This window comes from Pinus tabuliformis, chromosome 6, assembly GCF_031772625.1.
Source record: "Pinus tabuliformis cultivar Carrire ecotype Pingquan chromosome 6, CPIR1, whole genome shotgun sequence".
Classification (NCBI taxonomy): Eukaryota; Viridiplantae; Streptophyta; class Pinopsida; order Pinales; family Pinaceae; genus Pinus; species Pinus tabuliformis.
In genome coordinates, this window is record NC_142292.1 from 1,453,542,082 (window position 1) to 1,453,556,714 (window position 14,633).

The following is a 14,633-nucleotide window of genomic DNA, read 5'->3' on the forward strand; positions in this document are numbered from 1 at the left end:
AGTTATGACAGTTTGAAAGCCCTTTTTGAGCATCAAATGATGGAGACATTACATGGTACCTTGCCACCACATTATAACAGCACTTAGGAATTTTTCTGAGGAAAAGAAAAACACTAATTACTTAGTACCAAATCTATAGAAAGATGTGGTAGCAAGAGGATAAAAGCATTCACGATTTGATTTTAATATCCATCTGTTTCCATACAAAGAGCATGAACAATTAAGGAGGATGGAGAGGAGAATGTTTCTTTCTTCAAAAGAGGAGTCCACTAGATATCTACGTTGTTATGTTTCTTGATTTCTAGTTTTATGCTCCCTCCATGTTGATTTTGGACCTCTTTTCTTGTACCTATTTCTTCTGCTAGAAGCTTCATGAACTCTTTAACAAAGGAGAGGCACATGGATGTTGTGTATTCCTCTACTATAGTTTAAATCCTAAGAAGGAAAATGTTGTTGTTTTCAATACTTGATGCTCATTGGTAAATGCGAACATTTTGAGCACTACATCATGGGGAACAAGCATTCTTAGCACTACATTATGGGGAAATGACTCCTCTCTGAACCACAACACAAAGAGACAACCTTCTATGTAGCATGTTGCAAGGAATTCAGTAATTATACCACACATTGCTAATTGTTGAGTATCATTGATCAGTCACAAACTAGAGAGTCTAATTGTGCTCAATCAAAATGTAGGGAAGTGAATTATGCTACATCACATGAAATAAATGATTATTGCACCATGTTACAAATAAATAAGTCTCTTTATGGTATGTGGGAGGGATCAAGGCTTTCATATGATACAACAAAAATAGTTGGGTAAAGATGTGCTTATAGTGTAATGTAATTAGATAGATAAATAACTATGGTATATGATCAAACAGGTACTAAAGAATTATGGACTTTCATATCTTATGATTTATTTTGCATCCAATTTATAGATACATTTTACCACATATCAATGTGACTTTATAAATATAAATTCCCAACTTTTGATTATGCATGGTGTCATTACATTATTGACATGAAAATTACACTTGAATATTTTTCCACTATTATTTAATTATGGACATATTTTGGCTCCGATTGTTGTTAATATTTTTAAATATATTGCTTATAGTGTTATTAAGGTTGGTCATCAAGAACCACCCATCTGTTCAAGATTGAAAGTATGGTTTGGAGAAGCAATTTTTCCTGAGCTTGATAACACACATTTAAATGGACAAACAATTCGTCACTGGGTTGCATTTACTTTGGCCTAGTACGTATTTGATATCAATGAAATTGGAAACAACAGTGTGGCATGATGAGAAGGAATCGAATCATACATTTTCCTGTAGAAATATAGTGGCTAAACTCACCCCTCATGAAATTTTAGGTCAATCCAAATTTCCATTAGGAACATGTGGAAGGTTTTGGTGAGATAAATAAGTCATTTCCACCACCATAGAGTTTGACTATAACACAATTGTTGGACATTCTAGAGAACTTACATTTTCAAACCTCAAGTAAAAATGACATTGAAGCAGGAAATAAAGATGTAGAAAATGTAGCCTATAATGAATATCACTACCAAGGGGCCTTAGTTGAACATGTTGGCTAGCTTAATCATGATAACGAAACTATTTAAAAAAAAACACTTTTGTAAGGAAAAGGATAGAGTCATTTTTAATGTTGTAAAAATATTATGGTTCTGTTTTTTGAAACATTAATTATTTTTAGACATGGACGAGTGAAAGCATGAAGATGGGTTACAATTTTGTGCCAAATGTGGAAACTAAATTTCAAGTTTTTCCTCTTTTATTGAATTGAAACCCTCAAAATTTATATAAGAACTGTGATTTTTTATTTAGAGTAAAAAGAAAAATTGTGGAGAATTATGTTGTTGTCCTGATGATATTTCTTGCAAAAATATTTAGTGTCATATAATATGTCAATTTTCCATTCAATGAAACTCTTGTCCTTGGAAATTTTCACACATATTTAGAGGTAAGTGTGTGTTCATGTAGCATAACTTAGTCTAAAATGATTAATGTTTAAGAAATATGTATGTGAGAATGATCTACATGGAGAGAGATAATTTTTCATATTAAAAAATTATTCTTTTATGTAAAAATATATTTTTTATTATTTTTCAAACTTGGTGAAGTAATATTTCAATTTCATTTTGCAGACACATCTGTCAAGGTAAGTTTTTTTTCAACTTTTTTAATAAATTGAAAAACCAAAAGTACCCTTTGAAGAGGATTTGTAAATGAAGATAGTGATATTTTTTTTTTTTTTTTTTTTTTTTATATTTACGATATTGATTTTTATTTAATGTCTTTAAAACACTTCATAAAAAATTCAAGCATTATGTTTAAAAGAAATTAGATGAAAAATATCATATGACTTCTAAAATAACAAACTCATATGCCATTGAATATAGGATTGCTTCATGAATCCAATGTGATCAACTCTACCACCTAAGGACAAATTTAGCTCTAAGTCTGCTAGGGTACAAAATGGTGCTATAAGAAATTTTGTAGAAGGGATGCTAAAATTATGGATTTTATGATTTAATAGGCTCAAACAAATGCTTAAAAAACTCGATCAAGAACTTGATTTCAAAATTAAAATAGCACCATCAAGTGTTTAAGAAACACTCATTTGAGCCCTTTATCCGGTTAAATAAATGCTCAATATAGCCTATAACGCAATCTAGATTTATGCTTGGATATAGCTTTAAGGCTAGATCTAGCCTATAGCTAGATCTAGATTTAAGGCTTGATCTAGATTTTAAGGCTCAATCGAGCTTGTAGCTCAATCAAGATTTAATGCTCGATCAGGCAAGTTTTTTTAATTCCACACCTAGGTTGTATTGTTGGGAAATTTCAAAATCAACTCTGCCACCTAAGGACAAATTTAGCCTTGAGTCCACTAGGGTTAAAAATGGTGTTGCAGGAAAGTTTGTAGAAGGGATGCTGAAATTATGGATTTTAGGACTTAATAGGCTCAAATGAATGCTTAAAACACTCGATCAAGCACTTGATTTCGAAATTAAAGTAGCTCAATCGAGGGTTTAAGAAACACTCGTTTGAGTCCTTTATGTGGTTAAATAAAGGCTTGATATAGCCTATAACGCAATCTAGATTTAAGCTTGGATCTAACTTTCAGGCTAGATCTAGCCAATAGCTAGATCTAGATTTAAGGATTCATCTAGATCTTAAGTCTTGATCTAGCTTTTAAGGTTTGATTGGGCTTGTAGCTTGATCAAGATTTAAGGCTCAATCAAGCAAGTTTTTTAATTCCACGCCTAGGTTATATTGTTGGGAAATTTCAAAATCATGGCTCAATCGAGCTCATAGCTAACATCTGGTTACTTTTTTAAGCCCTCAAACAACTCAATCAAGTTGCTAAAAAAAGTTTGATCGAGCACTTAAATGGCTCAATCAAGCCATCATTTATTCTACTCAAACGTTCCCTCTCTCGCCAAAAGGTGTAACCCAACTCCATGCTTTCACCCTGAACTATTGTTGGATTGAATGACTATGGAAGCCATGATGGGACTGATGTGATGGTGTAGTTATTTTATTTTTATTCTTTAAATAATAAAAAAATATTTTGGATGTTTAGGAAAAATCACTATACTTTACAATACTTATTTCCAGCTTATGAAAAGCTATTGGTGGTTAAGTCGACATGATGAACCTTCTCAAAAAGTGTTCTAAAAATATCTAAAAAAAATAATTAAAAATATTAACATAGTGGGAGAGAAATATTGTGTTAATCAATTAATTGGAGAGAAATACTAAGTGGGGTAGAATAAAGAATTATGTGAGAGAAAGGTGTGTTAACTTTTTATATCTTTTTCAACAAAACTAAAACAAAATAGTGTAGATAAAAGGAAGGAAGTCATTCAAGTAGGTTGTTATTAAAAATACCTTGGGAAGAAATTTATAAAGAAAAACCATATACGAATCAAAGAGGTTTTTGATTGTAGAGGGAAAGAAGATCTTAGCTCGGAGGGGCCTGACAGATGCAGTTCATGGTTGGGTGGAACGTGTTCACTTCCTGATAAGTCCCGAAGTGTTGGGCTCTGGTTAGATGAAATAATGTTGATTTATTTTGTGTTTTAATTCTAAGTTTTCACTGTTATGACATATTAGAATAGGATATTAAAATTATGATTGAAGTCTACATGTAGAAAGAATCATTCATATCTTTGTCGGTGTCTTATGATAAAGAAGAATCAATTACATGCATGAAAAAATGATGTCGCTAATGGAGTCAATATTTGCATACATGATTTTATTATTTAGTCATATTATTATTCTCTAGTTATTATAAATATATGTATGTATGAAAGGAAAGTAATTGAATATGATTTTCTATAAATAAATAGAATTTTGGATTAAGGTTTTGATGAAAATAACAGATTAATGAATGCACAAAATATTTATCTAATTATATGGATTTATTATACTAAAATTTATTATAATTATGTTTTCTTTCCACTGGAACATCGCAGACATACTCCATCATGACTTTCTTGAACATTAGGCATCCCAACGACTAAATCTTCAATTATGGTAAAGCTCCATAATGTATATGTGGCAACCTTCGGTACCATAGCTCACTTTGGTGATTTGATTTATGGACCATTTCTACTATGGATCTTCCATTGTCTCTATAGATTCCTTCAAATCTAGATCCCAAGGTAAAAACAACCCTCATGTGATATTACATAGGTCGTATGAGGCCTTTTCCTTTAATGAAAGATACTCACATACCCTCGTCTTCTAAAGAAGAAATAGATACCAAGTTATTATTTAGTCCTAGAACATACATTACGTCATGAAAAAGAACAAATTCACCAAAGTCCAAATGAAATTTGATGGAACCAAAACCCTTCATGGTATAAGTAGAGTTGTCTCCAAGAATGATCTTCAAACTTGTCTCCCTCTCAACCAAATTAGACATGATTTCCTTTTACCCAAAGAAATTTCCAGAAGCACCACTATCTAATAACCATCTATCATACAAATCTGGAGTATAAGAACAAGAAAGAGAAGAGATAAGAATATATTCAGACTAAGTAGTAGTTGCATTATTTTCATACTTGGAGTTCCATGACCTCGTTTGAGGATAATGGCCTTACTCGCAATCATGTGGAGTATCTCTTATTCGTGTATCATATTATGTTATTTGATCATCACTTCTTCGTATATTGTTGAAATTTTTGTTGTTGAAGCCTTGCTTTTTATTGTAATTGGAACTTGAATAATCTCTCTTGTTTGTAATTGATCCCTCAAGCAAGATACTCACATGATATAGGATTGAACGAATTCACTCTTCTTCACCTTCATTTCTTTGATCTGATTTTTCAAAGAGAGTATGTGATTCAAGTTGTTGAGTTTATACATCCCAACAAAATTGTCAAAAATATCTTAGACTTTTTCAAACTACCAACATAAACAAGTAAATAATCTTGCAAAACATCAATGATAATTTTCTTGGCCTTGAGCTCACATTTCTTGTATCTGGATTTGACAACAACAAAAGCATTTAATAGAGCATTAGATACCTTTCCTTGCACATATTCCAAAAAATCATTTTCATCTCATACTTCCAAAGTCATATTCCAATTAGAAAAGTTAGATGAGTCACCAATCTTCTTATTATCCTCAATGTAAAAGGTAGACATCATTGACCAAATAAAGTAGACTCCTTCAGCTTCTATCAGGAATGATTTCTCTTGTCTCCTTGGGGCTTTATTCACCTTAGCTTTGATAACATGATAATTTTCCATTGTTCTATGTTGATACTATTAGTTTAGCCCAATTATTTTATTTATTTAAAGATATTTCAAAACAATTTAATCTTCCAATAATAAATAGAAATTGTGGAGAGAATAGTAAATGTAGTATACATTAGAAGAAAGTCAAGAGAAATAAGAGACGCAAGGATTTGGTCAAAGACTAGTGAGAAACACACAATGGTGAAAATCCTTTCAAATTCTTATTTTTAATATTTTGTCATAAAATGTTCAGCAAAGAGAGTGTACATTGTTCCAATTCACAAATGAAAAGACTATACAGGAAAACCAACACAACAATATCAAAGATATGAGCCTAATAGACAATATTGATCAAAGTCAAACTCTCTAATCCTATGCTCAATGGTCAAAGTTTACGGTCACCTGTCAAAAGTATATTACATCATAGCCGCATGGAGTTAGTGATGATGTGTGTAGTTGTAACTCTCTAGTTGCAGGGAGCACTTGATCATGTAAGCGGCTACAACTGAGAATTCTATGTTCTAACCCTATGGCTACAAATCAAATTCCCTTCTTCACACATGCAAACTCAAACCTTGTGATTTCCGACTTGTATGAACCAGTTTTTTGAATCAACCTCAGACATGTGTGAGCCAAAAACCAAATAAGAGAGAGAAAATGATGCTTTATGATGATGTCCAAATGAGGATCACCTTACTTGTATTTATATGCCTCGAAGGGTTTTCATTCTATTTAAATCCAATTTGTAATTTTCTACACATGTGGGCTTCCTCCTTAAAAAATCATATTTCCTTAACCAAATTAAACTTTTCCAAGGTCTAGGAGGGGCATCTCTTGGAGACGACAAATATCCAAAGGAGGGAATTTTCCCTAAGTTTCCAAATCAACACTCCCTCTTATCCATGGGAAAATGACCTACTGCAACATATGTACCATCTCAAATATCTTGTCATCACGAAATAAATTATTTTCACTCCTCATCTCTTCTCATCTGGATATCTACTCAACACTCTTGAATTGAAACGAAGAATAATTTTACATAATAAGCGAGCTCACACTAACACCCTCTATTTATCGGTGATCTTATGCTAGCAACACAAATCATCATTGTTAGGAAGCTTATACTACCAACTAGAATCACTAGCAGGGAGCTAATGTTAATCTCCAAGAATCATCATCATCAGGGAGCTTATGCTACCACCTAGAGTTGTTAATGAGGATAAAATGCTAGTAGCCACGAACCACGAACAATAGGAAGGATTCCTCATACCTTATGAGCTAAGTATTGCACATATATGTGGTGATAATAGGAGGGATACCACTTACCTATGACAACACACCCAATTTTCTTGTATGAGCCAAAATTATAAAAATGATGTAAATATTTTGTGATGCTTGAAATAAAAGAAAAGTCGAATGAGTCAAGGGACACATATTCTAGAGCTCGGGATGGAGAATTGCTACTTGGGATGTTATTGTTTCTTATGCTAAGAAGAAACCTGAACTTTAGGACAACCATTAAAGGCTGGATGGTGCATGAAATAAAGGGACTTACTCCTAAAATTAAATGGGCTAAAGGAAAGTACTCAGGGCCATGCTTTCTTGAGAAAATGAAATAATAAAAGAAGTCATAATTTGTGAAGGTTGCAAAAATAATAGGCAGGCCAAAAAAGCAGGTAGGAGGAGAAATGAGATAGGGAGTGGATCACAAAAGGTTACTGAGGGTATGATGTTAAGTGCATTCAAGCAATTGGGTACAAGGAAAAAATATTATAACATTTTCGGGAGTTTTGTGTCTTCTGGGGAAAAATTCATGCATATTTTATGAATTGAGAAGTGAGAAGGGTGTTTGTGTTTCTACTTGAAAAAAAGAAACTCTTGGGGGGCACTCCTCGGAAAATAGAAGTAGAGACTTACTTTAACAGAGACCTATATTTTGATGTATAGGGAGAAAGGAAATGGAGTCAACTTTTAGCAAAAGATTTCAGTAGGAAGCATTCAAGAGAAGAGAAGAGAAGGGGATCAGTTCTTTGTCCCTCGAGGTTGTAGGTTGAGTTCTACTCTCTCAAATCCTGTAACAACTTCGAGTCCCTAAAGGCTATGGGTTGAGATTGGATCCCTGGAGCCCTGTAATAGTTTGGGCACCTAGAGGATGTGAGTTGAGATGCAGACCTCTGGAGCCCTATAACAACTTCTGTCATTAGAGGTTGTGGTTGGTATGAAATCTCTAGAACCCTATAAAAAATTTTGTCCTTTGGAGGTTTTTGTTTGAGATAACTACTTTAGAGCCCTATAAAAACTTGGGAGGAGACCATCTTGAAGCAGAAGTAGAGGAAGACTTTATTTAAGGCCTTGAACATTCCCTTTTGGTAAATTGGATTATGGACTCCCTAACAGGGGGTGAATCACTATGTGTGCACTTGGGGGTGAGGTTGAGCACCTCTGGACTCCCTGGGCTAACAAGAAAGAATCCATCAACTAGTGGGATTGGGGAAGAGGTACTCTAGAGTCCTTGGTTCAGTTAGTAGTTGGATCATAGTCCCAAAAGCAAACATTCCCCCCCTGAGACTCTAGAATCTAGATCGAGGGTGACAACTACAAGTGAAAGTTATTGTAGTTATCTATCATTGGGTGTAGAGTCCTTGTCCTAGACTCAATTTCCCTGCAAACTCAAAGATAAGTACTTGTGTAATCTTGATTATTACTTGAATGGGTCATGTTCAATTATTGTGAAATTAAGGATTGTATTTGTGTTGTTAACGTCTGTGTATGTGGTGTAGCCTTGAGGGAATATTATCCTAATATATATATATATCTATATATATATATATATATATATATATATATATATATATATATATGTCGGTGCTGAATATGAATGACATGCTTAACTGTGATAAGAATAATACATGATTAATAGTAGAATAATTATATGATATATTAGAGGCCATAGACAAAGCCTTGAGAACTTGAATTAACCCTTGAATATAGTGGGTTCTGAGACACTTTCTTTACGTGTACTCTACATAGAAGTCCCCTCTTGGGTAGAGTCAATATTTGTTTATGCCCTACAACCAATTTTGGGGAAAAATCCCAAGTTTTGGCGCCGAAAGCCCAAGTTTTTGTTATGTAAAGTGTAAAGTCTCCGCAAGTTATATCGTGGAGCACATAGATAGTAAGTGTCATAAAGATATTTTTCCCTTCGTTTATGTAAGTTGCATCGGCTTGTATAGACTTACCCATGGTCCACAAACCATGGGATTGTATGAAAAGGAGAGTCTTAGAGAGTCTAAGGCAGTTAAGTTAAGATAAGAGTGAGTGGTGATGAATGTAATGGGTCATTAGAAGTAAAGAGCAAATATTTTGAGAGTAGAAGATAGGTTCCGCTGTTGTGTACGTAGGGGCCTAGAGTAAAGTCCGCAGCTGAGTGCATGGACCCTTGTAGCTGAGTGTGCAGGGTAGTTTGAGTTTGTAAGAAAATCTAAAGTATCAATAAAGAGATTATTCTAGAAATACTTGTGTTTTTTCCATTTACTTCTGTTATGAATGAATGCGTCTATGTTATGATGAATATTGGCCTTACGATTTAATACTATTTTGATGCATGATTTTGCATAGTTTACATTGTTATATGAATGCAAGTAATAATATATGTTTACGCGAGAATATATTAATGCATGATAAAGTTATGAGACACATAAGTTGATCTGGGTAATAATAGACTTAGGGTCAGCGAAAGAAAGGTGTAGACCTTCACGAACTTCTAGAGGACGATAAAAGGATGTTATATCAATAAGCCTCAAGGGCTTATTGATCTATGCAAAGGAAGGTTTAGTGAATAAAATGACATCATAACCATCTCTGTGTGTGGAAGCTTGGTTCCAACAACCCGCCATACTGCTTCAAGTGAGACTTCGGTCCATGTTCCACGGATTGATGCTGAAAGGGCCAATAGTGTAGGGATTTGTTTGGAAAACTTAACTCTGAACCTCGGTCAGGACCCACTAAGCCAGCAAATGGTTCCATTGTCAGGACCATGATCTACATAAAGAGATGTGTGATGTCACATCACTGGAATCCAGCTAAGAAAGAAAGTGAGGATTGTTTGGATAGGAATATCCATGAATTTGTGGTGCAAGAGAACAGAAACAGGTGATTGATGAAAGAATAGTGGTTGGAGAGGTATTTGTATGTAGAGATACATGAAATTTTCATATGTTCCACCCTGATCAAGCTATACAAGTGGATCTCTAAATTGGAAAATGACCAGGGAAGGTGGAGGGTTGATGGTCCAATAGTGTGGAGCCCAGAGTTAGTGTGAAGATTGGAAGCCTTTGAAGATAATATCATGCACATTGTCAATCACTAGCTTGAACATGTCGTCGAAGGGTCTGTGACAGATTTCATGGTCAATACCTCGGTTAGCTACAACGAAGTAGAGCGACGCTTCTTCAAGGGACTGTGAGGTAAGTATTTAAGATCTTTGAATATGTGGATTAAAATTCTCTTGTGTGAAAAGCGGGTTATGAAATTACCTTGATGTTTGGAGCTACACGAAGTGGAAAGTTATTCAGCAATAGAAGGTGGATAGGACCTGGATATAGCCCGTTGAGTGAGCCTCCTCTGAGTGATGATGAAGAAGAAGCATAGGCTTCTCTGTAGAGTGTTGTCTAGTTAATAAGGTGAGGGTTCCCACGAATACCCCATCAACCCACACCACCTCCACCTTCACCTCCACCGCATACACCTTCGCTCACACTGTCACCACCTCCACCACCATTCAATATGGTGAATACAATGAAGTTTCCCATTTTCAAGGGCTTGGGAAATGAGGACTTGGACCAGTTTTGGTTCGTCTCGAAGGCTGTGTGGCAAGCCCAAAATATTACAGATGATCAGATGAAGAAAGAAACATTGGTTACTAATTTACAATAATGAGGGCTAACATGGTACATTAAGTACTGCACTGATAACTCGACGACTGCGTTGGAAGACATTCAGACTGCATTGAATAAGGAATTCAGTATGCCCAAATCTAAGGCACAATCAATTTTTGGATTCAAGGAAATCATGATGAAGACTGGCAAGATGCCCTAGGAGCTAGATTAGAGATTGAAATGTAAGATCCACGAAGCTAACATGAATCTTACGAATGGGCAACATTGCAAATGGTTTGTGGCTTCACTCTTGCCTCGTCTAAGGGTTTCTTTATCACAACAAAAGATTGGGACCCAGGCGGAGTCCCTGGAAATTGCAATGAGATTGCATGAGACACCAATTCAGGATGTTGCTTTGGGAGTTCAGTAGATTCATGTGGAGTTGCAGAATCTTTGCCTACAGTTCTAAAGTCTGAAAAAAGATAGAGCAACTTGGCTAGAGGTGCATGAAGAAGTTTAGTGTTTGAAATGTAAGAGTTAGGGGCATGATAAAGATCATTGCCTTGTCTTCATAAATTATTTTATAGGAGGAGGGTTGATTCTTCTCCGGCCATAAGCTCAAGTAGGGCCAAGTACAGGGCTCGTGTTGTGGTGTGCTATCTGTTAGGTAATTAGAAAACATGCGACAGATAACTGCCACTTACTGTAAAAATTTGTACAGACACCGTAACAACTCTTCTACAACTTCTGCAAATCAGTAGGTCACCAGGAGCACAATTTTCATAGTTACGAGTTAATAATGGAGATAACACATGTGTATCGAATGTAGATAGAAACTTTGCCTTCAGATCAGTGCGCTAGGGGACCACGAGGAGGATATTAGGGGCGCAGGTGACGCTGAGGTAGAGGAGGACCTACAGGAGGTTAGGGAAAATTTATTTTCTATAGTTGTGGAGGGCCAGGACGCTATGTGTGAGAATGCCTTCACCTAATGCACCTGTCGTACCGATACTATACTCAGTTTGACCATGCGACAAAAGTCTACCCTGTGTTAATAGCTAAGATGTGGGAAAAGGGGGAGAAGCCTCAATAGCCTACCTAGAACCTGCATATGATGAGGGTTGAACCCCACTAAGAGGACACTAATTTGAATATTGTGCTATGAAGTGGAATGACATCTGGAGAAGATAAGGGAAGGTAGCCTGAAGAAAGTGAATGCGTCCACAAAGCACCAGAGGAGGAGGTTGGCTTTGATCTGGAGTGCACTAAAGAAACCTTCATGATAGTAAAGAAACGCTACACTGAAGCTTCTACCTCAGGAATTCAGGATAAACAGTCTAAAGAAATGGACCCATCCATGCTTACTACCTTTCTGGAGACCTGTATTAAGCTCCTACACTATAGCAACAAGTAAAAGGATTACAAGAGTTGATAAATAAATGTGCAGGTAAAGAAAATACTCCTGAGGAACCATGTGTGGTCAGGAAATTGTTAAGCATAAGGTCAACACAATCAAATTCAACAAATTTTCTTGCCTTGTGCGCTCAGAAAATCAGCGTACCCAAACATAAATTCTCCTAGAAAATTGAATTAAAAACTACCTAAAAATTCAAAGTCAATGCAGGTTAATGCTTGGTCAAAATGCAAAAAAATAGATTTTGACCTTTTTATATTTGTCCACCTTTCAGCCCAAACATGTGAAGAAGACCCTCAAATTTTGAGTTGTATGAATGAATAAAATGTTCATGGAGGATGATATGTGATGAGTTGATGAGATGCCAAATGAGGATGACACAACTTGTATTTATATGCAACTTGAGGGGTTTCATCTTATCCTTGAGATGTGTCATTTGACCCAAGGTCGACCTTGACAATTTTGTGCTTGTGGGCTTGAATTCAAAAATCCACTTTTCAAATATGAATTGATTGCTTCAAAAGTCACTTTTGGTCCTCCCGAAAAGAGGAATTCGATGCAATAGTTGGAATTTATTACCAAGCTACCAAATTAACAGTGCCTCTCATCTAGGTAGAAATTCCAACTGAATCATGTGATCATCATATCCATCTCCTCATCATGTTATGTACATTGATGCTCATCTCTACTTGTCTCTATTTGTCTCATGTTAAACATTCTCGCATCTAAAGAAGAAGAATTGCTACATGGGAGCTGCAACTACCACCCTGTCTCTATCACCATCAGGGAGACTCTCCTACCACCCAGAATCATCATCATCATTGGGGAGCCATGTCTAACGATTGGATTCAAGACAATGGGGGAGATCAACATACCCCAATGCATAGGGAGCACACTCTATCCCAAAGTTCTTGACAATAGGTGAGATAAACTTACTAGAGGTAAGGATCACACTCTAACATATTGTCCCTAATCACCCATCTTAACCTTAAAGAGTTAGATGGTAGAACACTTGCATCCACCAACTTGGGCAAGATACACCTACTACAAGGGGTAGGGATCACTCTTTATCACAAGTCCTTCAACCCATTAGAAAGATGGGAGAGGTTATCCCACAAATTGTGTAGGACACCAAATGGGGAAAAATCTGACTAGTGGAGAACCCAGGTCTCAACGTCCTATCAGTTAGAGGTCTCTCATCCCCAAGATCCCTACAACTCAATTCCTCACCGTAGGAGATCGACCAGGTGGGAAGAGAATTGTCTAGTTTTTTGATAATCCTAGACCATTGTTTGGAAGGGTCATCTCCACCAATCTAAGTTTCTCTTTGAAGACCAAGAACTTCCGTTTCTTTAAATCTTTAGTGAGGATATCAACTATCTGCTCATGTGTTGAAAGGTGGAGTATCAAGTCTCCTATTTGCACCATGTCACAAATGTAATGATATCTAATGTCTATATGCTTATACATATCTTGGAACACATGAATCTCTAAAAAATGAATCCCACTCGTGTTGTCGCAATAAATGATTTTCGTGTCTAGAACCTATTCAAATAGCTCTCGAAAGAGATTCCTAAACAAAGCCACTTCACATCTTTCCATTTTTGCAATGTACTAGACTTTTGCAGTGCTAAGGGCTACATAGTCCTCCTTCCTGCTCGTCCACAATATCATGGTATATCTTAGAATAAAACAACATCTTGAAGTATTGTTCTTGACAACAACATTGCCAACCAAATCTACATTTGTATATACATGTCGTCTAACATCTCCAAAGACATATATCTGTCCAGGATTAATAGTCCCATGTAGATACCTCAATACGTGTTAGGCATTACCACAGTGTATATGGCGAGGCTTAGATATAAACTGGCTCACAATGCTAACTAAAAAGCATATGTGAATGCAAGTGTTTACAAGAAACATCAGAGAACCAATCAGTTTTATGTAATCTAAGGTGTTTTCTAAGTATGGTCCAAAAACCACTCCACATGACCATTTGAAATTCATCCCCATAGGTGTAGGCAACAAATTTTTCTCATCCATGTCAAATCTTTCTACCAATTTTACAACACATTTTCCTTATGGGAGGAAAACATCGCCTGACTTTTGCCATATTTCTAGTCCCAAGAAATAGTGCACCAAACCAAGGCCTTTCATCTCAAATTCCGAAGCAACCTCCCTCTCACATTTTAGAATCAGAGGATCTACACCTATTAAGGATAAGACATCAATATATAATACCAAAATGAGAGGCATACCTTCGATCATTTTAAGGTACATGTTGGATCGACAATGCTCCTTGAAAATCCCAGCTTTATCAAATAATTTTTGATGTAATGTTGGGCATGGAATCCCCCCAATGCATGTTTTGGGGCTCAAAGCCCAAGTTTTGACCGAATTTTGTTGTAAAGCTCCGTGAATTGCGGGCACAGGGCGCGAAAGTATGATAGAGTCATAAGGTTGTCCGCCCTAGTTTTGTAATGTAATGTCGACTGGATAGATCTACCCATGGTCTGCAGACCATGGGATTGTATAAATAGAGTGAGGCTCTAAGTGTAAA